The sequence below is a fragment of the Candoia aspera genome, chromosome 1, assembly GCF_035149785.1.
Source record: "Candoia aspera isolate rCanAsp1 chromosome 1, rCanAsp1.hap2, whole genome shotgun sequence".
In the NCBI taxonomy this organism is placed as follows: Eukaryota; Metazoa; Chordata; class Lepidosauria; order Squamata; family Boidae; genus Candoia; species Candoia aspera.
The window spans coordinates 273,334,491-273,362,310 of record NC_086153.1 but is presented as its reverse complement, the minus strand read 5'-3'; the positions used below and the strand labels follow the sequence as shown (position 1 = coordinate 273,362,310).

Here is a 27,820-nt window from a genome sequence, read left to right as displayed (position 1 = left end):
CTTGTCCCAGTGTCTGCAGGTTGTGAGGGTCTAGATGTAAGGAACAAATTCAGATTCAACCCTAGCAAGATTGAGTGGCTACAGGTATTTGGGCCCCACATCTCAAAGATTTTCCATCTTTAGTCCTGGATGGGGTTGGACTTCCCCATTCACGACTGCTGCATAATCTGGGTTTTTTTGAGGGGCTTGTAGCCTTGTGTGCCTGTTGAGCATGACTGGGAGGCCCTTTAGCCAGTCAGTCATGCCCCTTGTGTGTGGACTACTGCAATGTGCTCTGCATGGGGCTGACCTTGAAGACAAATCGGAAGCTGCAGCTGATTCAGAATACAACATCACAGGCAGTAATGAGCATGCCACAGTATCTCCACATAACATCAGTGTTCCAAAACCTGCAATAGTTGCTTCCAGGTGCAATTCAAAGTACTGGTTACCACCTATTAAGCCCATTGTGGCTTAGGGCCTGGCTGTATGAGGGACTGCTTATGTCTGATAGTTTCTGCCCACCCTGTACAATCAGACAGAGTTGGCATGGTCCAGGTTTCACCAATTAAACAATGCCATCTGACAGGATAGAATTTAGAGTCAGATTCTATCACTTTTACATTCTAACCAAAAATCATCAATTGTTCTCCACTGTTTTAATGAAGTGTTCTTTCAAATTTTACCCCATTTCATATTCAATATCAAGACCTGATCCAGAGTTATATTATTAATGGTCAGTCTTGCATGCATTACTTCTATAATCCCCCCGCTTTGCTTACATTATTCAATACAGTACCTGTTTTGAAGTAAATCACAGCTTACCATTATATTCAAAACTGAGATTTTGACCTGCCAATGAAGAACTGATCCTGGATTTGCAAGCATAACACTTTTTCCCATTTTATCTACCTCCTCCAATTACACAAGAATGGGAATGTGCCTAAACATCACCATCATCAAGTGCAGAAAGATCAATCTCCTTTTCTATATATTTAAAAAGGAAACTATTCATATATGTATGATTCATATCCAATGTCTTATATACAGTAGATATTTTAATCTATAGTATTTGCACATGTCGCTATACAAGTTGCAGCCTCCAGACTACAAGCATGTCTCTCTCAATGTTTTAGTGTACAGTACTTTTCAGCAGAGTCTGCAGATAGGGCAAGAGGGGGTCAGACTGACAAAAGCAGCTTGTAGCACAAGTCCTGCCCCTCTTTTACATGCCTCTGGACACTGCTGGTACCAGACAGATTGAAACAAAACAAGCAATCCCACTACGATGTATGTACCTTTTAGTGCACCAGAACAATTACAGAGAATTCTATATATATTCTTAGCTGACACAAGAACCATTTTTTTTGAATCAGTCTCCCCAAGCTAACTAAATCTGTTACCATGAGCTCTCAAAAACCTATGAACTGGGTCAAGAGTTTGTCCTATATTTACTCATGATGAAAAGTCAAGAAATGACTTGATTCTGTATTACTTCGTATTTTGTTTATGGGGTAAAGAAGACACAAAAAGAATCAAAGTATGATTTACAAAACCTCTATGAAAATAGACCACACTAGCCAACTGGAAAGTTCCTAGAAAGTTGGGGTGGGGGGTGGGGGGTACGACACCGCTGTCCAAGGTAACTTTGGGCTACCCTGGGTGTCTTCTCCCTGGGGAAGTAATTGCAGAAGGCTGTAACTATTTATTAAGTTACAGGCTTGCCACAGATACTTACCTATTCACAACCCCCCTGAGATGGGGAAAGGAAAAACAAATTATGTATTTGTCATTGTTCCTCAAGTACTTGTTTCCATAATGCAGCCGTCTGTGCATAATCAAAAATTCAAAAGTATGCTTTGCAAAGCTAAGTCATAAAGATGATGTACAAATCAAATATCAGCTCCCACACTCTCTGACAGTACCATCTACCCTTGAAGTATCACATGTAATAGTATTCAACAGCTACTATCAGGATGGACTGATTAAATCAAGGGAACCATCACTGCGTAAATCAAAGAAAAGGACTGTTTTGAATTTTTTATTTAAACCAAATTTATCACTTGTAGATCTTGCATATTTCTTAAACAAATCTGATTACTAAAACATATAAAGGTATAATTCTACATATTTATAACATCAAATAGTGGACACTTTGTTGTAATTTTGAATATAATCCCTTCTGATTTAATCATTAGTTTGCCAGGCTGCAGCTGCAGTTCATTAGGAATCTCCATTCCGTTGTTTCTTCTAATTCATCCTACAAACCTTTGTCTTCTATGTTGTTTCTCTGTCTTAATTAATTCCTAGGCTTTGTTTGGCTTAGCTACATAAGTATAGAACAGTAACAATCCTCTACAACCTGTGACTTTAGTCTGAAAGAATAAAGAGTCCACAAATTTAAAAAATATACCTCTTTTCATAAACTGATGAACAAAATTAACTGCCCAGCTTTGATTGGTATGTAATCAAGTGAGACTAATATTTAATAGTATTTTTATATTTTTTTAACAAATAAGCAATTGATTTAAAAACTCACAGACTTTTATCAGTCTTGAACAGTGTAATAAAATGGTGAACATGTGTCAGGGCCAGCCCAAGAACAATGTTGAGTCAGTGTAATCCAAACTCCAGTTCTTTATTGCTTTCACCATACAGACAGAATCTTGCCAGACTAAAGCTACTCTAACTGACCTAAGGGTAAATAACCTGGGAGACTCTAGGGTGGAGCTACCTTGAACCTCTTAACTATCCCAGCAACAGTCTCCAGACTGTGAATCCTCTTAACTGCCTGGAATGCAGTCCCTCCTTCCTGGGAATCAGTGGCAGCGCCGAAATCTACCACAACATGCCAGGTAAGGGTTTCACTACATCCAGGGAAAGCCTTTGAAATTTATTTATTTATTTATTTATTCGATTTCTATAGCCACCCTTCTCAGCAAGTGACTCAAAGCAGCTTACAATAAAAACTATAACATTGATTGGACTGGAATTTTAATAACTTGGATTCTATATTTATTCATATTGTATTTTTATATTTGTAACTTGTTTTTACTTTTTAGGGGGATTTTAACATTTGTTACAGTATTAATTTTATTGTAAACCACCCAGAGTCCCTCTTTTGGAGGAGATGGGTGGTAACAACATTTGAATAATAAATAAATAATAAATAAATAAAACAATTAAAACAATTTCAATTAAAACAATTAAATTACAGAATAAATATACATGGCCACCAAATAAGCAGTGCACAGATGTTAATATAACCAAGAAACAGGACCATTCACACGTTCTTGGCCCCAGACCCGGGCACATAACCAGGTCTTCATGGCTTTATGAAAGGCCAATAGGGTCAGGGACATCCTAATCTCTGTAGGGAGAATATTCCAGAGGGCAAGCGCTACAGCTGAAAAGGCACACCTTCTAGTTCCTGCCAACCAACATTCTTTGGCCGACAGGACCCGCAGCATACCCAACCTACTAGATCGAATTGGATGGGCAGAAACAACTGGAAGAAGACAGTTCCTTAGGTAACCTGGTCCCAAGCCATGAAGGGCTTTAAAGGTGACAACCAGCACCTTGAATTGCACCTGGAAGCACACCAGCAACCAATGCAGCTCACATAGCAGTGGTGTTACATGCGTCAAATATCCAACCCATTTACTACCCGTGCAGCCGCATTCTGCACCAGCTGAAGCTTCCAAATGCTCTTCAAAGGCAGCCCCATGTAGAGCACATAATCCAGACGGGAGGTCACAAGGGCATGAGTGACTGTGAGCAGAGCCTCTCAGTCCAGGAATGGGCACAACCCAAAGGTGTGCAAAGGCCTTCCTAGCCATGGCTGCCACCTGTTCTTCCAGCAGGAGCCATGAGTCTACGAGGACCCCCAGATTGTGCACTGGGTCCATCTGGGGCAGTGCAACCCCATCCAGGACCAATGATGGAAAAAACTTGTCACCGGGAGGCCCACAAACCCAAAGCCACTCAGTCTTGCTTGGGTAGAGTCAAAGCCCATTGCACCCCATCCAAGCCCTTACAGCCTCCAGGCACTGGGACAGGACATCCAAGGCATCACTCAGGTGGCCCAGGGTGAAGATATAAAGCTGGATATCATCAGCATATTGATATCTCACCCCAAACCATTGGATCACCTGCCCCAGCAGCCTCATGTAGATGTTAAATAGAAGAGGGGAGAGAATCGAGCCCTGAGGCACCCCACAAAGTGGGGGATGTGGGTGGGACCTCTCCCCCCATCAACACTGACAGGAACCAACCCCGGAGGAAGCAGGAGAATCAGCACAATACTGTGCCACCTACCCCCAACTCCCAAAGCCAGTCCAGAAGGATACCATGATCAATGGTATCAAACACTGCTGAGAGGTCAAAAAGAGCAAGGATGGTCCCACTGCCCCCATCCCGCTCCCGCCAGAGGTCATCTAAGAGTGCAATCAATGCCGTCTCTGTCCCATAACCCAGCCTGAACCCTGACTGAAAAGGGTCCAGATAATCTGCTTCATCCAGGGTCCTCTGCAGCTGCCACACGACCACTCTCTCCACAACCTTCTCTAGAAAGGGGAGGTTAGAGACTGGACAAAAACTATCCAGGCTGGTTGGGTCGAGTGATGGCCCTTTGAGGAGAGGAGGCACCACCACCTCCTTAGGAGATGACGGCACCACCCCCTCTCTCAAGGAATTATTAACTACCACCCAGACCCAATCACGTGCCTCTTCCCAGACACCCTTGGCCAACCAGGAGGGGCACGGATCTAATACAGAGGTGACTGAACTAGCAGCTGCGAGGGCCCCATCCATAAGTGCAACCAATGCAGTTTCTGTCCCATATCCTGGCCTGAAACCTGACTGAAAGGGGTCCAGATAATCCGTTTCATCCAGAATCCTCTGGAGTTGCATATATATGGATATATATGAACTGCATCTTTATAGCTCGTCAGAAATGTAAAAAATTAAGAATTTCTAAAAAGTCTGCTGGTTCAGACTAAGCCAGATATTTCAGCATAATACCACCAACTGTCAATCACATAATTTTCAAAACTGAGATGTTTCCATTCTATTAATAATATCACCATTCTGATGACCTAAACAATGTAATACAGTAAAGTAAAAGTAAAGATGTCCCAGAGAAAGCAGTATGTTAAACAATTAATCCAGAAAAATAGGGCTTGAAAAACTGACATGACTAACGAACTGTGATTAGAACATATATTTCCGTTTTACTTATATTTATAGCCTGCCATTTCTTTTTTTTAATTCAATTGTGGCATTTTTATAAAACTTCGTTATTTTTCAAAGTATAATTAAGATACAAAAAAGAGAATATAGAATAGATAGAAAACAACTAAAGAAAAAAGAAAAAACTATAAAAGTGTCAATAGAGAGAAAGATTTGTAAATTTATCTATATCTGTATTGGAGAAAGTCGGGAGTCACTTTCCATTTCTGTTTAGCCTGCTATTTCTCTAAGAACTCAAGGCAGCCTAGAACTCTAAGGGCAAAGGGGATCAAAGCACAGTAAAAGCACCGAAAGGAGGAAAAGAAAACAGCTGCTGTGTTCTTATCAGAGTCTGGGTTTATACCTTTCAGTCAACCGGATAAGATTGTTCAGTTTGTTATTACATTTCAGAGCTTTCCTTGAGGAAGGCATAATATGAACTGCATAGGAAAGAAAAAAGAATAAACAAAGATTCTGATAAGAATACAACAGCCGTTTTGTTTTTTGCTTGCAGCTTACCTAGTTTTCACCACCTCCATGCAAAGAGTACTTCACTTAAAATATAACTCTTTATTACAAATTGTCTGGTGGAAGCAATGCTGAATGAGAGTCCATTCATCTTCACAATGACAAATGAAGGTCTACCCGCCTGGTTATAAAATTGCTTTATGATGATCTGCAGTAGAGGCCCTCTCACAAATACGCCATTCAGAGGTCACCTGTTAATATTGTAGGAGTGGAACTTCTTTTGAATCAGTCCCAAATGTTGGAATGCTCTTTGTTTAGAGTTAAGATTAGTTTCCACTGTTCAAGCATTTGGAAAAGGACATAAGACACATCACTATAAATCAGTTGCTTTTGAATCATATACTTCTGATTTTATGTGTTATTTCTTATCTGTTGTATACCACAGTGATAACTTTTGTGAAAAGTTATTATTAACAGCAGGATTGCTATGAGCATGGTTTGCAATGGAGAAAGGGATTCATGTATAGGCACTCTGGTGCTGCAAGCTGATAGATTAAAAAAAAGGCCAACTTTATGCAGCAAGCTAATCCGGTTTGAAAAAAAAGGGCATTTGGGGCTAAAGATATGCCTATCTTTTCGTCTGGGCAAATATCGCTAACAGTCTGTGATAAAACAGATATTCCTCTTACCACCTTCAACACTATCTCAATAGCCAAACCTTAACATGGGTGCTTTTTTCATCAGCACTGCTGGTTATGGTAATGTTCACCCCATTCTGAAAACTGTAATAAAATTTATTAGAATGTAAAAGATTGGGAAAAAGAGGTATAAAGGATTTATAGTATTGGCAGCTTTATTTCATACTTCTTTCTTGAACAAACCTAGCATGGCTTTCATACAACAGATTATTATATTAAGTCACTATATTCCCAAGATTTTTCCAAATTACCCACTAACAGAATAAGGGATAAGGATAAGGGAGGCTGTGAATAAATGTAGGTAGTAGGAAAACCAGTCTACAATGTATAAATTGGACTCATATAATCATATATAATTCCCAAATACTGAGATTAGACAACTTCAGTGGACCTAATCTGAGTTTACTTGTATGGTGTCATGAAGCTCATTCAACATTTGTTGAGGGCTTATCTTATGGTGATTCTTTTGATGGCTAGCTCTTCAATGACTGTAGTGTACAATACTGTGATCTGGTGCACTAAGAAATCCCATGAATCCAGAAATATAAAGGAACACAAGCTTGTTTTCAGCCTAGTCAAGACAGCCAGTAGAACTTGTATAACACAGGGATGAAACTATTCTAACACGGGGCTCGTTGCTTTGAATTTAAGCAAACTCATGGGGGGTTGGCAGGTGAAAAAAAAGAATAGGGGAAAGAAGCTATTTGAGGAGTATAGATCATACTCTTGGTAAGGGATTGACTCAATATTCGTTTTCTCTTTTTGGATTGTTACTGGACTGGCAATGTTAAGCTGGACAGAACTTCCATAGGATTGATTGATTGATTTTTCAGAGTTCTATTACTGCCCATCTCCCCACAAAAAGTTAACAAAAAGTTTAATATTTATACTAATAATTTTGTCTAAAATATAACAGTGTATGTTTCACCTACATGGCTTGGTGTATGTGTATTGTGCGTTTGTACTTTAAAAATTGTTTCAATTATTTTGCATATTTTGGATTTGGTTTATATTTTTCCCTTCTGTGGAAGCTGGTAGGAAATATTTCAGTCTTATACATTTATAGATATCCTGACATTTGGAGAAAAACTTCCCTTTCTAAAATCTAATTCAATAAAATAGTTATTTTGTTAATTGCTTGAATGCTGCCTACATTATTTCAGTAGATTACTTTTAGAATTTGTGCCATGCTTTTCTATTAAGATTAATTTCCAGTATTGTTTCAGACTCTTTTGGTGGCCTTCAGCATCCCTGTAGGTGCCTCAGCATCTGTTTTAGAGTATTGGGGAACAATTCAGTGGATGCAGAGAGGATCTAGTGAGAAGGAGTGATTTATTTGATGCTGAAAACATGTTATGAACTACTGCCTGTCATCCTTTCCTTTCAGATAGCTGCTAACACTTGTATTCCATTACTGTATGGCTGCAAGGGGTAGTAAAAGCCCCTGAAAGCATTTCAGTTTTGTAAGAGTTTATGATTATATTATGGCCTTGTTTCTAAAAAGCCAGTAAAGAGAAATTCTCTTCTAAAAGAGAAATTAACTCTTTTTGTAACCATAAAGGGTGGTTTGTTGTTCCTAACAAAGCTAGGATTCGTAAGCTTGAAACAAAGTCTGTTCTGATACATTTGGGGTAGGGGAGCAGGCAGTAAAGGGGAAAGCATTAAATGCGCAGCAATCAGTGTAAAGTAATTTTTCTCATTATGCCTATTTTGCTTATATGAATTCAGTATTTCAGAGGAAAAGGTTCCTTCATCAAGGACTTATCTACACTATGACAAAAAACTTCTAGATATTACCCTTGCTAGAATCTCACAGCAGAAGTTGGCTGTAAAACAATAAGCCTTGAGATTTTTAAGGTAGCTTTCATTTCATATCCTACATTACAAAATGTACATTTTTGCACAAAAATCACACACAGGACACACAATATGTTAACAGTATATCCACCTGAGGTTTGGTAGTTTTTTTTAGTTTAGATGTATCTAACTGAATTGCAGTCTCTCATCCTACACCCACCTCAAAATCTACTAAAGTATTTCCTTCTGAATTACTAATGTGTAGCATAAATCATTAGGGTTATCTGTAAAATTGGCTTAAAATTGAAGATTTTTGTAAATCCACAATTAAGTGGATAATCAAATTATGGGCTGTAGTAGCAATGACAGAGATGACTATTGTGGTTGATATATTTACTCTCTCCATGCCTTGTGGCTTGTATATTTTAATTTTTAATGGTATTTTTAATTTTTAATAATTATTGTTTTATATCTTCAGCAAAGGATCGTTACCTTGTCGTGGTGCTGGAGCTTGAGCACCTCAATGATGCCATGAGCTAAACCGTGAAGGGCCACCCAAGACGGGAAGGTCATGACAGAGAGGTCAGACTAAATGCGATCCCTGGGGAAGGTAATGGCAACCCACCTCAGTATTCTTGCCGTGAAAACTAAATGGATCAGTACAACCAGAGATATGTCGGTATACCATCGGAAGATGAGACCCCCAGGTCGGAAGATGGTCAAAATGCTACTGGGGAGGAACAGAGGATGAGCTCAACTAGCCCCAGACGTGATGACGCAGCTAGCTCAAAGCCGAAAGGACGGCTAGCGGCCGACGGTGCTGGTGGTGAACGGCGAATCCGATGTTCTAAGGATCAACACACCATCGGAACCTGGAATGTAAGATCTATGAGCCAGGGCAAATTGGATGTGGTTATTGGTGAGATGTCAAGATTAAAGATAGACATTCTGGGCGTCAGTGAACTGAAATGGACTGGAATGGGCCACTTCACATCAAATGACCACCAGATCTACTACTGCGGACAAGAGGACCACAGAAGAAATGGAGTAGCCTTCATAATTAATAGTAAAGTGGCTAAAGCAGTGCTTGGATACAACCCAAAAAACGACAGAATGATCTCAATTCGAATTCAGGGCAAGCCATCTAACATCACAGTGATCCAAATATACGCCCCAACCACAAATGCTGAAGAAGCTGAAGTAGAGCAGTTCTATGAGGATCTGCAGCACCTACTGGACAACACGCCTAAAAGAGATGTTATTTTCATCACAGGAGACTGGAATGCTAAGGTGGGCAGTCAAATGACACCTCGAATTACAGGTAAGTATGGCCTGGGAGAACAAAACGAAGCAGGACACAGGCTGATAGAATTTTGCCAAGACAATTCACTCTGCATAACAAACACTCTCTTCCAACAACCTAAGAGACGGCTTTATACATGGACTTCACCAGATGGACAACACCGAAATCAGATTGATTACATCCTTTGCAGCCAAAGGTGGCGGACATCTGTACAGTCGGTAAAAACAAGGCCTGGAGCTGACTGTAGTTCAGATCACGAACTTCTTCTTGCACAATTTAGGATCAGACTAAAGAGATTAGGGAAGACCCACAGATCAGCTAGATATGAGCTCACTAATATTCCTAAAGAATATGCAGTGGAGGTGAAGAATAGATTTAAGGGACTGGACTTAGTAGATAGGGTCCCGGAAGAGCTCTGGACAGAAGTTGGCAGCATTGTTCAGGAGGCGGCAACAAAATACATCCCAAAGAAAGAGAAAACCAAGAAGGCAAAATGGCTGTCTGCTGAGACACTAGAAGTAGCCCAAGAAAGAAGGAAAGCAAAAGGCAACAGTGATAGGGGGAGATATGCCCAATTAAATGCAAAATTCCAGAGGTTAGCCAGAAAAGATAAGGAATTATTTTTAAACAAGCAATGCGCGGAAGTGGAAGAAGACAATAGAATAGGAAGGACAAGAGACCTCTTCCAGAAAATTAGAAACATTGGAGGTAAATTCCAGGCAAAAATGGGTATGATCAAAAACAAAGATGGCAAGGACCTAACAGAAGAAGAAGAGATCAAGAAAAGGTGGCAAGAATATACAGAAAACCTGTATAAGAAAGATAACAATATCGGGGATAGCTTTGACGGTGTGGTCGGTGAGCTAGAGCCAGACATCCTGAAGAGTGAGGTTGAGTGGGCCTTAAGAAGCATTGCTAATAACAAGGCAACAGGAGACGACGGCATCCCAGCTGAACTGTTCAAAATCTTGCAAGATGATGCTGTCAAGGTAATGCATGCTATATGCCAGCAAATTTGGAAAACACAAGAATGGCCATCAGACTGGAAAAAAATCAACTTATATCCCCATACCAAAAAAGGGAAACACTAAAGAATGTTCAAACTATCGAACAGTGGCACTCATTTCACATGCCAGTAAGGTAATGCTCAAGATCCTGCAAGGTAGACTTCAGCAGTTCATGGAGCGAGAATTGCCAGATGTACAAGCTGGGTTTAGAAAAGGCAGAGGAACTAGAGATCAAATTGCCAATATCCGCTGGGTAATGGAAAAAGCCAGGGAGTTTCAGAAAAACATCTATTTCTGTTTTATTGACTATTCTAAAGCCTTTGACTGTGTGGACCATAACAAATTGTGGCAAGTTCTTAGTGGTATGGGGATACCAAGTCATCTTGTATGCCTCCTGAAGAATCTGTATAACGACCAAGTAGCAACAGTAAGAACAGACCACGGAACAACAGACTGGTTTAAGATTGGGAAAGGAGTACGGCAGGGCTGTATACTCTCACCCTACCTATTCAACTTGTATGCAGAACACATCATGCGACAAGCTGGCCTTGAGGAATCCAAGGCTGGAGTTAAAATCTCTGGAAGAAACATTAACAATCTCAGATATGCAGATGATACCACTTTGATGGCTGAAAGTGAAGAGGAACTGAGGAGCCTTATGATGAAGGTGAAAGAAGAAAGTGCAAAAGCTGGTTTGCAGCTAAACCTCAAAAAAACCAAGATTATGGCAACCAGCTTGATTGATAACTGGCAAATAGAGGGAGAAAATGTAGAAGCAGTGAAAGACTTTGTATTCCTTGGTGCAAAGATTACTGCAGATGCTGACTGCAGTCAGGAAATCAGAAGACGCTTAATCCTTGGAAGAAGAGCAATGACAAATCTCGATAAAATAGTTAAGAGCAGAGACATCACACTGACAACAAAGGCCCGCATAGTTAAAGCAATGGTGTTCCCTGTAGTAACATATGGCTGCGAGAGCTGGACCATAAGGAAGGCTGAGCGAAGGAAGATCGATGCTTTTGAACTGTGGTGTTGGAGGAAAATTCTGAGAGTGCCTTGGACTGCAAGAAGATCCAACCAGTCCATCCTCCAGGAAATAAAGCCAGACTGCTCACTTGAGGGAATGATATTAAAAGCAAAACTGAAATACTTTGGCCACATAATGAGAAGACAGGACACCCTGGAGAAGATGCTGATGCTAGGGAGAGTGGAAGGCAAAAGGAAGAGGGGCCGACCAAGGGCAAGATGGATGGATGATATTCTAGAGGTGACGGACTCGTCCCTGGGGGAGCTGGGGGTGTTGACGACCGACAGGAAGCTCTGGCGTGGGCTGGTCCATGAAGTCACGAAGAGTCGGAAGCGACTAAACGAATAAACAACAAATTGTTTTATATTTTTTATAATGAGTGTTTTTATATATTGTTGTTTTATTTGATTGTTGTATGTCACCCAGAGTCACTCCTGGTGAGATGGGTGGCCATATAAATTTGATAAATAAATAAAATAAACAACACTTTAAACCCCACCAGTGACTGTGAAATTAGGATACACTGATTTTTGTCCTAAAGTATATCACTTTAAACTTACTTGGATAGAGCCATATTTGCTATATATTGCTAATTTACCTAGCTTTGGAGCGCTTTACAATCTGCTTTCATTTCAATAATTTATTGACATCTGCATGTTTGGCTACTTCAGTAATCATGCTTAACCAAAAATGATTTATATATAAGATGAGAAGCATAGATCCCAGATTGCTACTTCTTATTTTACTCCCAAATGGAACCTCTCTACTACTCCCTTTGATGTTACTCTTTATTATTAATCCATAATTGCTCACTGTTAGGTCTGTTTTGCCTTGAGTTTCAAATTCTATTCAGAGTCCGTGTGTGGCATGACAGCTAGTTCTAGCAACGTCACAAGCAAGCAGCCTGAAACCAAACTAGTTTGTTACCGTAACAAGGAACAGGGAAGGTTCTTCTTCATTTTCATATGCAAGATGCTGTTGCCCCATGCAGGTAGGACCAAAAGTTTAACAGAAACCTTGAACTCTGTATTTTAAACTTTTAAAAGTTTAAAAGAATATACTTTGAATTCAGTATTCAGGACATGAATGCTACATTTTGCAGTACCTAGAATTCTTTGATAATGGCATTCCACTTCTTGGAGTTAACTAACTTATCATAGACCTACATTCTTGAATCACTGCCTGATAAGCATGACAAGTGGAGAGAATTCAAAAAAAGTTTTAAAAAGCCAAATACAGCCCAATCCTCACTGGTGCTCCTAAAGAACTCCAAAAAGTTTGAATTACATTTGGATACTATAAATTAAAAATTCAGAGGTTACAAACATCAAAGGCAGTTTGTTTGATTCAGCCAATGAACAGCCAGATACTCTGGACTTACTCAAGTATTTCTTCTATAATGTATTTTTGGTAGTCTGTCCTAAATTACTTCTTAATGCTTTATCTATCAAAGGACTTCAACACACTTAGCATATGTTTGAGATATTCTAAATTAATCATGTATTTTTAAAGACTAAATAAAGCACCTTCAAGAAAAAAAACCCCAAGTTTTCTAACAACAGATTAATCTATCAAATACATACATACCATCAGTGAAGTCACTTTCAGGGACAGCAATATTATGTGGAACAAATTAAAAGGCATGTGATAAGGCATGAGAAATTTACCTAATATTACTTTACACCAAGACCATTCGCTGCACCTCTCTATACCTGCCTAGCATTGCAAATTATCCTTGCTTCCACCACATCCATATACCACTTCGTGCATTGCCTTTTGTTCCTTGAACTTCTTAACCCTCTCTCTTTCAGAATTTCATCAACTCCATCCAACCATGGCTTTCAGTCTTCCCCTTCCTTTCCACTCATTCATTCTTCCTTCATATAATCATTTTGCAATTTGATCCTCATTCTCTCCATATGACCAAATTACATTGTCCTCGACTTACGACCATTTAATGATGGTTCAAAGTTATGAGGGCCTTGGAAAAGTGCTTTACAGCCTGTACTTGCACTTACAACCATTGTACCACTTCCGCAGTCACATGATTGCAATTTTGGCGTTTGGCAACTGGCTCGCATTTATGACCAGTTGCAGCATCCTGCACTCACATGATCATGACCTGCAACCATTTTTTGTTGGTTTCCGGCAAAAAACGGCAAAAAAATCCAATGGGAAAGCTGGATTCACATAACGGCTGTGGTGATTCACTTAACAACTGCTGTAAAAATGGTTGTGATTCACTTAACAACCACTGTAAAAACGATTGTAAAATCAATTCCAGTCATGTGGTGACCACAACCATTTATGATGGAAATTCCGGTCCCAATTATGGTAATAAGTTGAGGACTACCTTATATCTTTCATACTGTTCACCCACTTTTGAGTTCAATCAAAATTCATTCAGCACCCAAGTTTCTTGGCCCTATCTTTCATCTTTTACAACACACAGTTTTTAAGTACTGTATTCCTGCTGGAATGAAACTTAAATAAAGCTTACTTTTATGACTTATCCAACTCCTACTTCCATATAACAAAGTGAATAGAAGCACATTTTTATACATAGACATTTTGCATCTTTTGATCAATATTCATTCCTCATATCCCTCCATATACTACTCATATACTACTCATATCCCCCCATATACTACCCATTTGTGTTATGAGTACGGATGGTGAGCAGGAGGGGGCCCCTATCCAGGGGGGAAAACGCATGTGTAGTTTAGAGGCTTTGAACTGTCCTTCAAAGAAACTCAGAGCAGACCCGCCTTGAGTTTTGAGGTTTATCTGTGTTTCCCACGCTCCTTCAGTTTGGTAGGATTTTCTGTCTAATATAGCGGTTAATAAACACTAGAGACAATCTCGTCTCAGCGTGGTTTTTTGCTTAAGTCAGGACAATTTGCCTATCTTAAATCTATCCATCCATTTTCCCATCTTCAATAAACATTCTATCAATGTACATACATTCATCTAGACTATCTAGTTTTTCATTATTTATAACTTGTAAACTGTTCAGTCCATTTTCAAATGCAACTCCCTTGGCCTTTGATATATTAATTGTTTAGTTCCATGCTCTTCACTGCATCATACAGTCTAATATTCATTGCAAATCAATTGGGTTCTCAGTCAACAACTTTGTATCATCTGCACTTTAAAATACACTAGGCGACCCATGGCCCATTGGGTCATCCTTCTTTCCACATATAATATAGGCTTAAGCTGCTTCCCCTCCCCTCATGAGCCTCAGCAGAGCCCCAGTGAAGATGCCTCCTCCTCCTCCTCCGCTGACCTCAGAATTGCCTGCCACTTTGCTGGGAGGAGGAGAAACAAAGGTAGCCATGGACCGCAAGGAAAACTGCACCCCAGGCCCCCATCCCGGCATGTCCCCAAATTCCCCCTCCCTCCAGAGAGGAAGAGGGCTCACCCATCGACCACCAGCCAGCCCTACCTCACTAGCAGCCATCAAGTCACTATCTCATCCTTCCCTCACCACCCACCACTGTTAAGAGATTTCAAATTTTGGCCTTGAGTAACCAATTGCCACTTGCCTGGGGGACTTGCCACAAGCCAACTGGGCGCAGGGACCAGTGGGAGGCAGAAAAGAGGGCAGGGTTATGCCCCTCCCATCTTCCCTTGCACCACACAATTTATGAGTTAATTGCAGCGATGCTGCAGCAGCCACAACTTTGCAAATATAACTGGTGTGAAGATCTTTGAAATCTAAATTACACAGGATTAAGGGGTCCCAGATTTTGGGCACATTATTTAAGTTAGCCCATTTGAGATACCTTGATTCAAAAACTGTTGCCCTATGATGCACCGTTTTGCCCAGTTGAAGGTTCCAAACAGACAGACAAGAGAGTTTTAGTACTATATAGATATTCATTCATGTTCCAAACATAAGTGTCATTAACATTATCACAAGCATTCCTTATATACATTACATTAAACAATCAAACAATCCATTATATTAAAGAATACATTAAACAGTCAAAAAAGCATCATACATCCTTGTCTTATTTCCTGTTTCATGTTGAACCATTAACTAAGCATTCCATTTATTATCACATGTGCTTTACTTCCTTCATATACTGCTCTTCTTGCATTCAGGAACTGACCTTCAACTTCATTTTCATGCAAACATTCCTTAATTCAAGCCTATTAATTTCATCAGACACTTTCTGTAAATCAACAAATGTACAATAAACTAACTGTCTAACATTCACACATTTCTCAGTGGCTTACCAAAAAACAAAACTCTTGTCTATACTTCCTAGCAAAAAGCAGAATTGTTCCCAAACTTTGCTCATTCCTATGTCTTGTGACACCTTTAAAGCAGAATTTTACCAAATACCTTCCCAGGCACATTTAATGAAGCATCATCTCTCTCCAACCCCCAGCATTCATTCTTGCTACCCTTTCCTTTATGTAAGTGAAAAATAACAGCATTCTTCCAATTATCAAGCACAGATGCAGTCTTCACACACACACACTAAACTGGGCATACAGCCATTCCATAACAAAGCAAAACTGCATTTTAACATTTCTCCAATTAACCATCTATACCTACCATTTTTCAACATTCCCAGAGCATTTATAATTTCACTGTCATCAATTTTTTTCTTGGGCACTAATGTTTATAGCACTTATTTCAATTCCATCTTCAAAATATCACTTTAATTACCTTATAAATTATAAAACACTCCTTCCAATATGCCCTCAATTCAATTTCATCCCAAATTATAGCATTGTTTAAATTTTTAATTCCATTCAGATTGCTGGAGACTCGTTTAACCTTCTTCACCCATTTTCAAAACTATGTTTATTTCCATCAAAATCACTCTATATTTTCGCTACCTTTTAATTTTACTTTGCTGTCTTTGATCAGATTCTCTGCAACTATCTTGTCTCTTTGTACACATTATACTCTATGAACATGTTATACAATACCTTTCATCATCCTTTTTTTCTTTTCACCTTCCTCTTAAATGCGGTTCTACTTCGCCCATAACCTCTTTCACTTCATCATTCTTTTCATTTTCATTTTATTTTTTCTTTTAAGAAACACCACAATTTTATGTGGTACTTCACAGCAATTCTTTTCCCTCTGCTCTCCAAGCAGCTCCCACATCCTCCTTCCTAATAATCACTTTCAAATCATTCTGTTGGGAGATTAAGTATCTTCCAATACTTTTTTCATACCAGGTATGCACATTCTCATTCTGCAGTTGTTCTATTTTCACTTGCTTCTTTCAATTATTTCCTTTTTTTTCCACATCTATTTTTCCAAAAATCCAGTTTTTACACTACCAAACATGGTCTGTTCCATATTCAGAACCCCTCATCACCCTTGTATCTTTCGCTATTTCTCTCAATCTTTCATCATAAACAATCAAATCAATCATGCTTTTGGATCTACACTCATTTGTTTGTACGAATAAACTAATACTTAAATCGCATGCTCAAAACTTCTGTCTAAGCAACTACTCACCAAAAATTTCATCATTTTCTTTCATTATTGAGTCTCCAAATGTCTAATCAGTATTTTGGTACTCTTAACTTATTTGTATCCATCCATTTATGTCAACTTATGAGTAATTTTTCCTCTGGATCTCATTCATTCAGAATGCACTTTTTTGTGTGTGCAAAACTTAACTCAGGTTCTTCCACTTATAATTTCACTGTCATCAATTTTTTTTCTTGGGCACTAATGTTTATAGCACTTATTTCAATTCCATCTTCAAAATATCACTTTAATTACCTTATAAATTCTTTGGAACGTAACATGCTTTCCATTCTTCTTGGTTTTATTTATATTTTTCTTTCATTCATTTTAGTCACTAATTCACGTTCTTTACAATGTACTCTTCTTATATTCCAAGGAGCAATCTTCTATATGCATTGACCACTGCTGCCTACTGGCTACACAGATGTAGCTTTGGATCATTTTCCTCAATGAACAAGTATGTTTTTGACTCATTAATTTAATTAGGTTCTCTTTATCTAGCTTTAGGAATTGTGTGGAGAGCAAATCACATTTTAGGTCATATTTATGGAGAAATATTGGAAATTCAAAAGGGCTCACAAACTTTTAAGCACCACTGTACAGTTGTTTTACTGGTTTATTAATAGGAGCATCTAATCATGGCTCACTTCTGATGAATTACCATTAGCTGAGAAGATAAAAAAGCTAATACAGGTAGTCCTCAACTTACAATAGCAACTGGGACCAGAATTTCCGTCGCTAAGTGATGCGGTAATAAAGTAAAGCATTGCTTATCAACAGCAATCCCTGCAGTCCTGGTATCCATCATTAACTGAATCCTATGATCATTAGATGAGGCAACTTCCTGCCAGCTTCCCACAACCAAAGTCAGTGGGGAAGCCAGCAGGAAGTTGCAAGTCCCAGGCCAGCAGGTAGGAAAGTGGCTGCTGCTGGGTGGGGGAGGGTGTGAAGGGGTGCATGAGAGGTACTGTGCAGGTCAGGGAGGGTGTGAGGGGGTATGTGAGAAGTGCCATGTGTGTCAGGGAGGATGCATGGGGGTGAAAAGGGTGCACGAGGCACCACACAGGTCAGGGAGGGTTGGGGAGGGTGTGCAAAGGTGCAAGGGGGTATGTGAGAGGTGCAGCACAGTTCAGGGAGGATTGGGGAGGGTGCAAGGAGGTGCACAAGAGTGTGAGGGAGGCATGGTGAGGGCTGGGGAGGGTGCATGGGTGTGTGCAAGTGGCCGGCGCAGTGTGAGTGCAGAAGGGCTGGTGGAGGGTGTGTGAGTGGGGGAGAATTACCCCAGCGACTTGCAACCTTCCTTCTGGCTTCCCCATTGACTTTCTGGGGAAGCCAGCAGGGAACATTGCAAATGGCGATCACACAATCGCAGGGTGCTTGGCAACTGGTTGTTAAGTGCGAACAGGTTGCCAAGCACCCAGATCATGATCATGTGACCACAGGGGTGTGGATGACCAGAACTCCAAGGACCAGTTGTAATCACTATTCATTCAGTGCTGTTGTAACTTGAAACAAATCTACTTGTAGATGGAGGCCTACCTGTAAATAGTGAGAAGAAAAAAGCACAACTGATTGTAGAACATTAACTAGTTTAGACCAATATAGTAGAGAGTGAGTAACTGTTACTGTTTCCCTATGAAAGAGGATGAAACCAAAAATCATAGTAATACAAAATAGCTCAGTGCAACATTTCTGATTCAAGAGAGAAACGTGATTTGGAGAGTGCACTACTTATGTGTGTACCAGTACCTTAAAGCAGCTGCATGTTTTCCAGGCCTCGCACAGCTGCACTCTGTAGCTGTCTTGTGATCCTGGGAAAAGACCTGTTTGATTAAGGTGTTTTTGACAGGTACTATATCCATGCCTGTGTATCCCCAGAATCACATTTCTCCTTTTGAATCCAAAGCACTGCATAGCCCTAGTGCAAAATGATTCTATTCCCCCCCAAAATAAATACCTAAGTTGAAATACCTGCTTTTCTTCCCCTCAAGAATACATATTTCTTAGACGGTAAGAATTATGGGAGACAAGGAGTTCAGGACATCCACACAGAGAAGCCATTCTTACAGGTGGTCAGAACAAAGCACACTAATAAGCAGGAACTGCACATACTGTATTTTATTATTTACATTTCAACTAACTACATTCTAAGGGCTTAAGATGTGCAATACTAATGAATAACAAAGGACTGTGCAAATAATTTAAAATATGTGGCTCACAAATACACTGTGTGAGAATGTGAGCCAGACTCCTCTCTTCAATCATTAAAGCATCCATGTCTTTTCCAAGCCTCACACAGCTGTTTCAAAAGCTGCTTCCAGCTATCCTGAATATGTGTCCATGCACAGCCCCATCACCCTGGGAAGCAAAGCAGCTGTCCATCCACACATGGGCAAACAGGAAGACATAGCAATTTTCAAAATGGCCCCATAATCCTTACAAAAGATGCAGATACTTTAGCCATTTGGTTAAAGCATGATTCAGTTAATTGAAGAGAAGTGTTTTGTTCATATTCCCACACAATGTGAAGCCTCTTCTGAATGCTTGGACAGCTGTAATAAAAAGTAAAACCAACATACCAGGAAAAATATGCATTTCTCACTGTTATTTCCTTCTGATACAATCAGCAAATCAGTAACATTAAGTGTAGTAGCCTTCCTTCTTTTGAAGATTACTATGGTAGCTGCCTTATTTTATTACTGATGAGATCAACACAAATAAACTTTCAAAAATCTTATTTTCAGATAATTAAAACTATATTGTAGGTTATATACTGGTTAATCAATGTTGCAATAATTCTTGCCAGATGGACTTATTTTATGTATCCTAGGGATCTGTACAAGATTAAAAAGGGGGTTTTATTCTGTATTTACTAAAAAAACTCATTCCAAATATTTTGGGTGCTGTATGTTCTGACCGAACAAAATCTGAAACATTTTGCATATTCTGCTATAATGAACAAGGGAAATTTGAAACAAGCCCTTTAATCTCTTATTTTTCATCCTACAGCTATGAAAGTACATAAGGTAGTTATGTGGAAGCATTCAGAAGATAGTCATGCTGAGCTCTATCCCCCAACCTGTAGAAAAACTATCAAAGGGATGCATGGATGGATGGATGGATGGATGGGAGATAGATAGATAGATAGATAGATAGATAGATAGATAGATAGATAGATAGATAGAGCCTTTCTAAAATTCCCATAACTACAATGAGAACAACAGTCAGCATGCTTTTTGCAACCTGGCTTTCTTGCAGAAATAGCCACAGATCTAAGTCCAGCAAAGATGCATCAGCAGCGATTCCCTATTAACAACTTCACAGATTCCCTTTAACAAACACATTAACATAACCCACGAACAATGGAATAACTACAAAAATATATTTCTTTGGCTCTTGGCTCAAAGTTTCTTTCTAATCCACTTGTACAGTATACTTTTTCCACTTGGTAGACTAGCTGCAAAGCTCAAAAAAGCTATATAATTTTTATATTTAACAACCCAAAAAATCAGCAGTATAACATTAAACATTAAAACATTAAAGACAGCCAGTTTGGTCTAGTGGTTAAGGTGCTGGGCTAGAAACCAGGAGTCTGTGAGTTCTAGTCCCATTTTAGGCATGAAAGCCAGCTGGGTGACTTTGGGCCAGTCAATCTCTCTCAGCCCAACATACCTCACAGAGTTGTTGTGGGGAAAATAGGAGGAGGAAGGAGTATTTGGTATGTTCGCTGCCTTGAGTTATTTATAAAAATAATAAAGGTGGGATATAAAATAAAAAATAAAAAAAATAAAATGCACGTGCATGGTGCACGCCTTTGAATTCAGCACAATATACACAGGAACAACGTTACTATCCATGAATTCTCACTTACCTGTAATGAAGAACTTTAATGAAGATTTAAAAAAAAAAAAATTAAACTGACCAATCAGGCACTAATTACAACTAAAATAGTTCTCATTCCCCAGATGGATTCTTAGCTCAGCTTTATTGTTCCACAATCTGCAGACCTGATCCTTATCCCACCTGGCTTGTGAAAGGAACTAAGAAGGTAGAGTTGGCTGGATCTGAGCTACAACTAATGCTTATTTGGGAGAGAAAGTAATATCACTTGTCTTGAAGGAAACAGTGGTGCGTCGTCTCCTCAAAAACCCAACCCTGTTTTGGACAACTATCAGTCTCTCTTCAACCTTCCCTTTTTAGAGGTGGTTGAGAAGGTGGCAAACCAGCAATTACACAGAGTTCTACAGTAGATGAAGCAGATTGTCTAGATTCTTTTTTTATTACAATTTAGACCTCAGCACAGGACTGAGGCTGCATTGGTTATTTTGGGGGAATACCTCTGTCCCAGACCAAGCAGAAAATGTGGTCAAAGTTGTTTGTTTGTCTAACCGTAAGGACTGTGCAACACTTTGGATTTAAAGGCAAAACAGTGCTTCAGATCGTACAGGTACACTCTCATAATACCTATGTGCAACTCCTTAAAACAATTAACATCTTTTCCTAGGATTTCAGAACTACCCTCCACAGCTGCAATACAATCCTAGGAAAAAATTTGTTTGGTTTAACAGACTAGCAGACATTTCTTGAAAGAGAAGATACAAGTTTTATTTGGTTCAGAGTTATAGTTGATCCCAAACACTTTGGATTCTTTATGGCTTAGTATGATATAAACCAGGCCTCTATGGCTTTAAACAAAAACTTGATTGAAATAAACCTGTGGCTTATTGGGATGGGTTAAATCAGTCATTCTTGAGAACTTATCTTTTATTTTAAAAAAAAAAATTCAGATTTTAGAAAGCTATTTTCAAAATTCAGCAGATAGGGACATATGAAAACCCTAGCATTCACCAATGCAACGCATGGGAGTCAGATGAATATTCTCCTGACAACCTCACCTTCGCTAATGCCTTATGTAAATAATACTGCAACTCAGCACAGTACTCATGATCACTTTAAAAAAACCAAGATGCCAGTACAATGAATATTGCAACTAACTCTTAAAAAGAACAATAAATAAAATCAAACAACTCATTAATATAAATATACCACTGTGCAAACTCAATATCCTGTGTTTTAATAAATAGCTACAAGGAATGCTGAGACACAAGCCCAACTAAATACAAGAAGCCAGCTGAATGAAAATGGAAATAAAACAAGTAATGAGCAGTACTGGCTCAGACCTGAAGTTTGGCCTCTCTTTAAGAACCTAATTTTGCATCTTCCGACATGCCAACTGATGGGGCAGGTCACACAACAAACTTAAGCATGTCATGGAGGAGTCAGAACCTAGTCAAGTGATAGTAACTAATAACTAATCCATTGGGGTTAATTTTAATTTGTAACACCTCAGCTGTTTGAAGCAAAATTAACTCCCACAGTCAAGTGCGCTGTCCAAACAAGTGTCCCTTTGAACTTGCAATGAAGTCATAAAAAGGACCCACTAAAAAGAAGCTTCTTTAGGAATTCTGTCACTTTTTTACTCCCCTCTCCCATCTGCAGCCACAAGGGGAAATAAAAAAGCATAAAGGAATAGAGGTAGGTAAGCCCCCCTCCCACATTCTATTACAATGTTGCTGACCCTGATCACATCACTGTAAATTATTATTATAAGTTTCCTCCAAAGAGGAATAAAACAGAAGGGTAGACAGTGATACATTCCCAGCCTCCTTAGCGGCATCTGGAAGAACTTTTTAAATGGCTGCTTCCTGGCTGATTGCATCCTTGGAAATCATGTATTTTTGGCCATCGTGGAGATGAGTCTGTTAACCAGGAAGTAGTTTAAGCTGCATGTTCAATAAAAAGTAAATTTCACTATAGTCAAGTACCCTGAATCGATTTTGGTCATATATTCTAAGTTCACGCATCAGGCTATAAAAATCTTTTCTATAAAAAGCAGCTTTAAACTGAGAACTTCTGAAAAGAAATTGACAGTCATAATGTGGAATACAAGGAAACCACCCAGGGTCTATTGGAATGGGCTGCCATAATGAATTCAATGAAATGAATAAATAACAATAAAAAAGATTGAGTTCTGAAATATCCAGACAAATCAAACATGTGTGACAGACTGTATGCAGGCCTGTAAACTGTTTACTTAGTAATGCACTTATTGTAATGGACATTAAATACAATAATTACAATTCCCCATCAAACATTTTTATAACAATATAAGAATCATCAAACTGGAATCAAACTTATAAGGTTTCAAAGATAATAGCATAAATTTGAATTTTGTTTTGCTTTGGCACTAGCTCCCCCTCCAGACCAACTTAACACTGTAATTACTTTTTTTCATTATAAAATACAGTTAGATAAGCCACAAATACACATTTTCTTTCAAACCTTGGCATGATTTCAGTCTCAAAAAATAACATATTTCTTTAAAAAAGAAGTCATTTATATTGCCCTTATCTCCAAAACACTGAAATGTATTCTATTTTATAATAGTACTAACACTCATAGGTTTGTTTTAACAGTAAACAACCTGCTTTCAAACTGGAGAAATACCCACTACATTCAATTATATGTACATTAATCTGTTGTCCTGCAGACTTATAATGATCATAGCCTACCAAGCAGTACTCTGATCAGTTTATGACACCTAATTCTTTTTAACAGCCTATGTGGCTACTGACCAGTGTTATTAGAAGCTAATCTATATACATACATTTAGCATCAAGCAGCAGCCTCATAAAATAAAAACTATAAGAATATATTACAGAGTACTTTACACTGAACTTGAAACAAAACTCCATCTTATTCTAGTTTAGGAAAGGGAATGGATGGCATATACATTCAAAATAAATGCATTTAATCCCAAATAATTAAATACCAGTTTTAATATAAAATCTTAAATGTTTAAAACAAAATTTGATCTGATTAATCAAGTAGTAATCTAAGCCTCTTAACCATATTAAAAATAACATAAGAAATAAAGGTAACGTGAGAAGTAAGTATCCAGTTCAACATCAGATAAGAAAATCCTCACAAAGTTCAATCTGAGGCTGCAATCCTATACACACTTACCTGGGCATAAATTCCACAGAAATCAATGAAATTTACTTCTGAAAGAGGGAAAGGAGGTTTTCCTTTGGCATTATTCAAGTATATACATCTGCAGAATTCAAATATGAAGTTAAAACAGTTTTAAGCATGCATAAACAAAACTATTATTTAAAGTTAAACCACATCAGATACTAAATTAATGGATAACACCATGCTTCTTCTTATAAAGTTCTAATACCTCTTTTATCAGCAACTGTAGAAGAGATCTGTAACTATCTACTTCTAATAAATTTGAAGTGTCATGTTATTTTTTTAATTAATATAATTTTGGAAAGCCATGGCAAAAGCCTTGAAAGCACATTCTTTCAAGAACAATTACTTGCCATCCTTTTAGCTTATACATATAAGCTACTGAAATCTGAATACATTTTTAAGACTTGGATATTTAAGACATGAGATTATTTTTCTATAACAAATACCAGTAATTGGTATTAACATTAATAGGCATCATTAAACAATTTAAATTACAAAACGTATTCCAAAATCAAACCTTACAGACGTTAACACATTTTAAACAGAACTCTAAACAGCTGCAATCTGCTCCTCAAACACATGAAAAGGTGAAAGGTCCCCTGTGCAAGAAGCAAGCCATGTCTGACCTTTTGGGGGGCCACCAGTTTTATTAGTGTAGATAGTTCCACTAAAAAGGAACCATTCCCAAATTGTCAATGGTCAAGCTTCATATGTAAATATTTGCAGACTTAAGCCCCAAAGAGAATTACAGAAGATGTACACTTCCATGTTTACTTCTGAAGCGCTGCTGTGTTCAGATCAGTAGACAACAGTGGTCTTGAAAACTTTTCTATTTAGTGACCATAAAAAAGATGTTGCCTTGAAATGTTAAGAGGTCTTTATGATTCTTCTATATCTTCATTCCATGATTCCCCCCTCAAAAAAACCTGTTCTTGATTATGTTTAAAATACATAGCAGCAGGTTTTATTGAAATTCAATTCAGTATGTTAGATTCACTTTGCAGATAGCACAAGTTAAATTCAAACGAAGTATTACACAGTAAAAGGTATCCAAGGGCAAATAGCTCTAATTACATGAAGCACAAAAACATCTTGTTTAAGTTAGAATGCTGACTAAAACAGATATATTAACAGTTAATCCAGGCCCAAGGAGAGAACCATTCTCTCTGAATACTGATGAACTCAGTGTCTTTTCTTAACAGGAATCATGAAAAAAGAAAATTCTAGTATCAATTATCATATCCTTATCCCGTCATTCTGAACAACACACGTCAACTTTCGCTAGCCACCAGGTGCATTTCCTGACTTAGGGTTTTTCACTTTCTTTTTTAGGGAGGTGGGAGAAGAAGTCAGAAAGGGGAACGAGAAAAGAGCACCGCAGCTTTTCTTAAAGCACTTTTTCTGCATACCCGACCTTCCCTCCCACCCCCCGTCGCGTGCATTCCCTCTCCACACAGGCACACGCAGCTGGCACACCGGCGGCCGATTGTTTCTCCTCTTTTGCAGAGCTCGACGCGACTCTATGGATGATGCTTGCGGCTCCGGCTTGTGCATGGTCTTTTCCTCTTTGCATCGGGCTCCTGAGCCGCAGTCGCTTTCCGGGATTCAGCGCCCACATAGCAACAGTAGTGCTCCCGCTACCGAGTCATCTACCTACCTTATCTCTCTGGCTCAAGCGCCCCCATTGCCTTCTCAGGGAGTCCAGGCCCTTGCCGGGCTGACAACCCTCCTTCCTCCCTGAGAATCCTGTCCCGTGAGAGCTCGGCAGCCTTGGCGGAGGCTGCACATCCCCTCTGCTACCCTCCCTTCGCTGACAAGAGACTCCCCCGCCCCAGCCGCTTCTACGTCGGGCCCACAACGAAGAACGGGTCGCAGCGAGAGAAAGCCACCTCAGCCCCAAGCGCAGCATCCTCTCAAGTTTCGGGAGTGTCCCCGTCGGATCCCTCACACGGCCTCGCCTTACCTAAATCCGTGCCGGCAAGCTCGCTTTGGTCTCCGCGCCGGCGAAGCTCCCGCAGTGCCAGGTCTGATGGAGGAGAAGCGGGAGGCGGCGCGCAAGGGGAGAAGGAGATGGAAGCGGGGGAGGGAGCAGCAAGACGGGGGCGAGAAGACGGAAGCAGGAACCCAGCGCCGGTTAACGGAGCCTCCAGGAGACTGGAGCCGGGCGAGACGCTGACAGAACGCAGGCGAGGGTGTCGACACGCGCAGACGCGCTCTCCCGCGCGCTCGAAAACCTGACGATAGGGAAGGAAGTAATCCGAGCTAAAGAACTGTAAGAAACGAGGGCGCGCGAGACGAGGAGGGACGCAAGGCCTCGACGCTCGCTGCCTCCAAGAGAGAATAGACCCGAGGGGGCGTGGACTAGATGCGCGTGCTGGGCGGAAGGCGGCCAATGAAAGAAGAACAGTCTGAAATCTCTATGCTGGCGGGACGTTAGCTTCGCGGTCAAGGAGGCAGTAGCGAAAAAGCGTTGGCAGTACGCATGCGTGCTACGCCCGCGATGTCGCTGCTGGTTTCCCCGAGGTTCCTGCACAGCTGGAGGCAACACGTGCTTTCTGGCAGTGAGCAAAACGGGCGGGGATCGCGCAGCAACTCTACTGGAGGGGAATATGAAGGGAGTTGCCGGTTATCCCCGTTCTCCATGCGGGTGTGACTTGTTTTGATACTGGCCACAATGTGTAGCCACCATACGTGGTACCCTTTGACTGAGTTGTCTAACCCCCTTCTAAAACTGTCCAAGTTGTCAGTGTCTTGCGGTGGTAACTTCTACAGTTTAACGTATACAAGGAAAGCAGGGCTTGCTTTGGAAAGGTACATCCTTCCTGGAGGAAGTATTTCTATCCTGCTCATCTGGTCATCAACAAACAAAAATGCAAAACATAAAAGTACAATAGAGAAAAAAACAGTTTTTTTAATGGAGAACTGTATATTGAATTTTTTCCTCAAAAGGAAGCTTTTCGTTAATGGCTGAAAGGTGGTTTAGTGAGGAAATGAGGCAGAACTAGCTCCAGAACTAGTCATAGAGAAAATATCTTTTTTTTTCCTGTATCTAAATGGATCTCTGGAGCCAATGAGATCTACGCTGTGGCTTCTAAGATGATCCCAATACAGTGGCAGATTAATCTGGAGAAGTCGTCTTTTTTTTTCAGAATCTTGTCCTAACCATTCAGAAAATTAACCGTCAACAGCAGCACTTTGAATTGTACTTGGGATAAAAGGAAGCCAGTGCAGGTGTTTCAGCAGGGATCCTTCTGTATTCTCTAAATAACCCTGTTAACAATATTTGTTTGTTTGTTTGTTAGATTTCTTGGCTGCTGCACTCCCAAGACTCCATAGTTTGTAGCAGTGTTTCTCCACCATGGCAACTTTAAGACTTCAGTAGGCTTTTGTAGCTAAATATAGGCCACATTTGCATTACAGGTGACTTGTAAGTAAATCCTGTATCATTTCGTGGGTTGTGTATTGTGTTTTTACGGTTTTTAATTAGGTAAGACACCCAAAGTCACTGTGTGTGAGTTCGGCAGCCATATAAATTTGTTAAATAAATACATAAATAAATTTCCTCTCCCCTCCCCTTACACCAACACCAAGCCAGGCACCATTAAACTCAATCACATGCTTATTTTTTGCAATTGATATTATTGACTGTATTGTATTCAACTACTGTCTTTGTTATACTCTTCCTGACTATGGGAGCAACGCTGTTCCTTCTTTGTTTTTTGTGCCCTGAGTAGTAAGCAGTATAAACTTCTGGCCTGAAGTGTCCTA

General features: G+C 39.6%; 1 protein-coding gene across 4 annotated transcripts in view; it reads right to left on the bottom strand.

The window, feature by feature from the left end:
• The window catches only part of FUT8 (fucosyltransferase 8), a 119,671-nt gene extending 93,301 nt beyond the window's left edge, over window positions 1–26,370 (bottom strand). For 2 of the 4 annotated variants that reach the window (XM_063289762.1, XM_063289766.1), the window contains exons 1-2: window positions 26,016–26,370; window positions 24,041–24,128 (exon numbers count right to left, since the gene is read on the bottom strand). The gene's annotated coding sequence lies outside the window, so the exon portion shown is untranslated. The remainder of the gene's footprint in view (window positions 1–24,040; window positions 24,129–26,015) is intronic. The other 2 variants (XM_063289763.1, XM_063289765.1) reach the window with 1 other exon arrangement.
• Window positions 26,371–27,820: the final 1,450 nt, after the last annotated feature.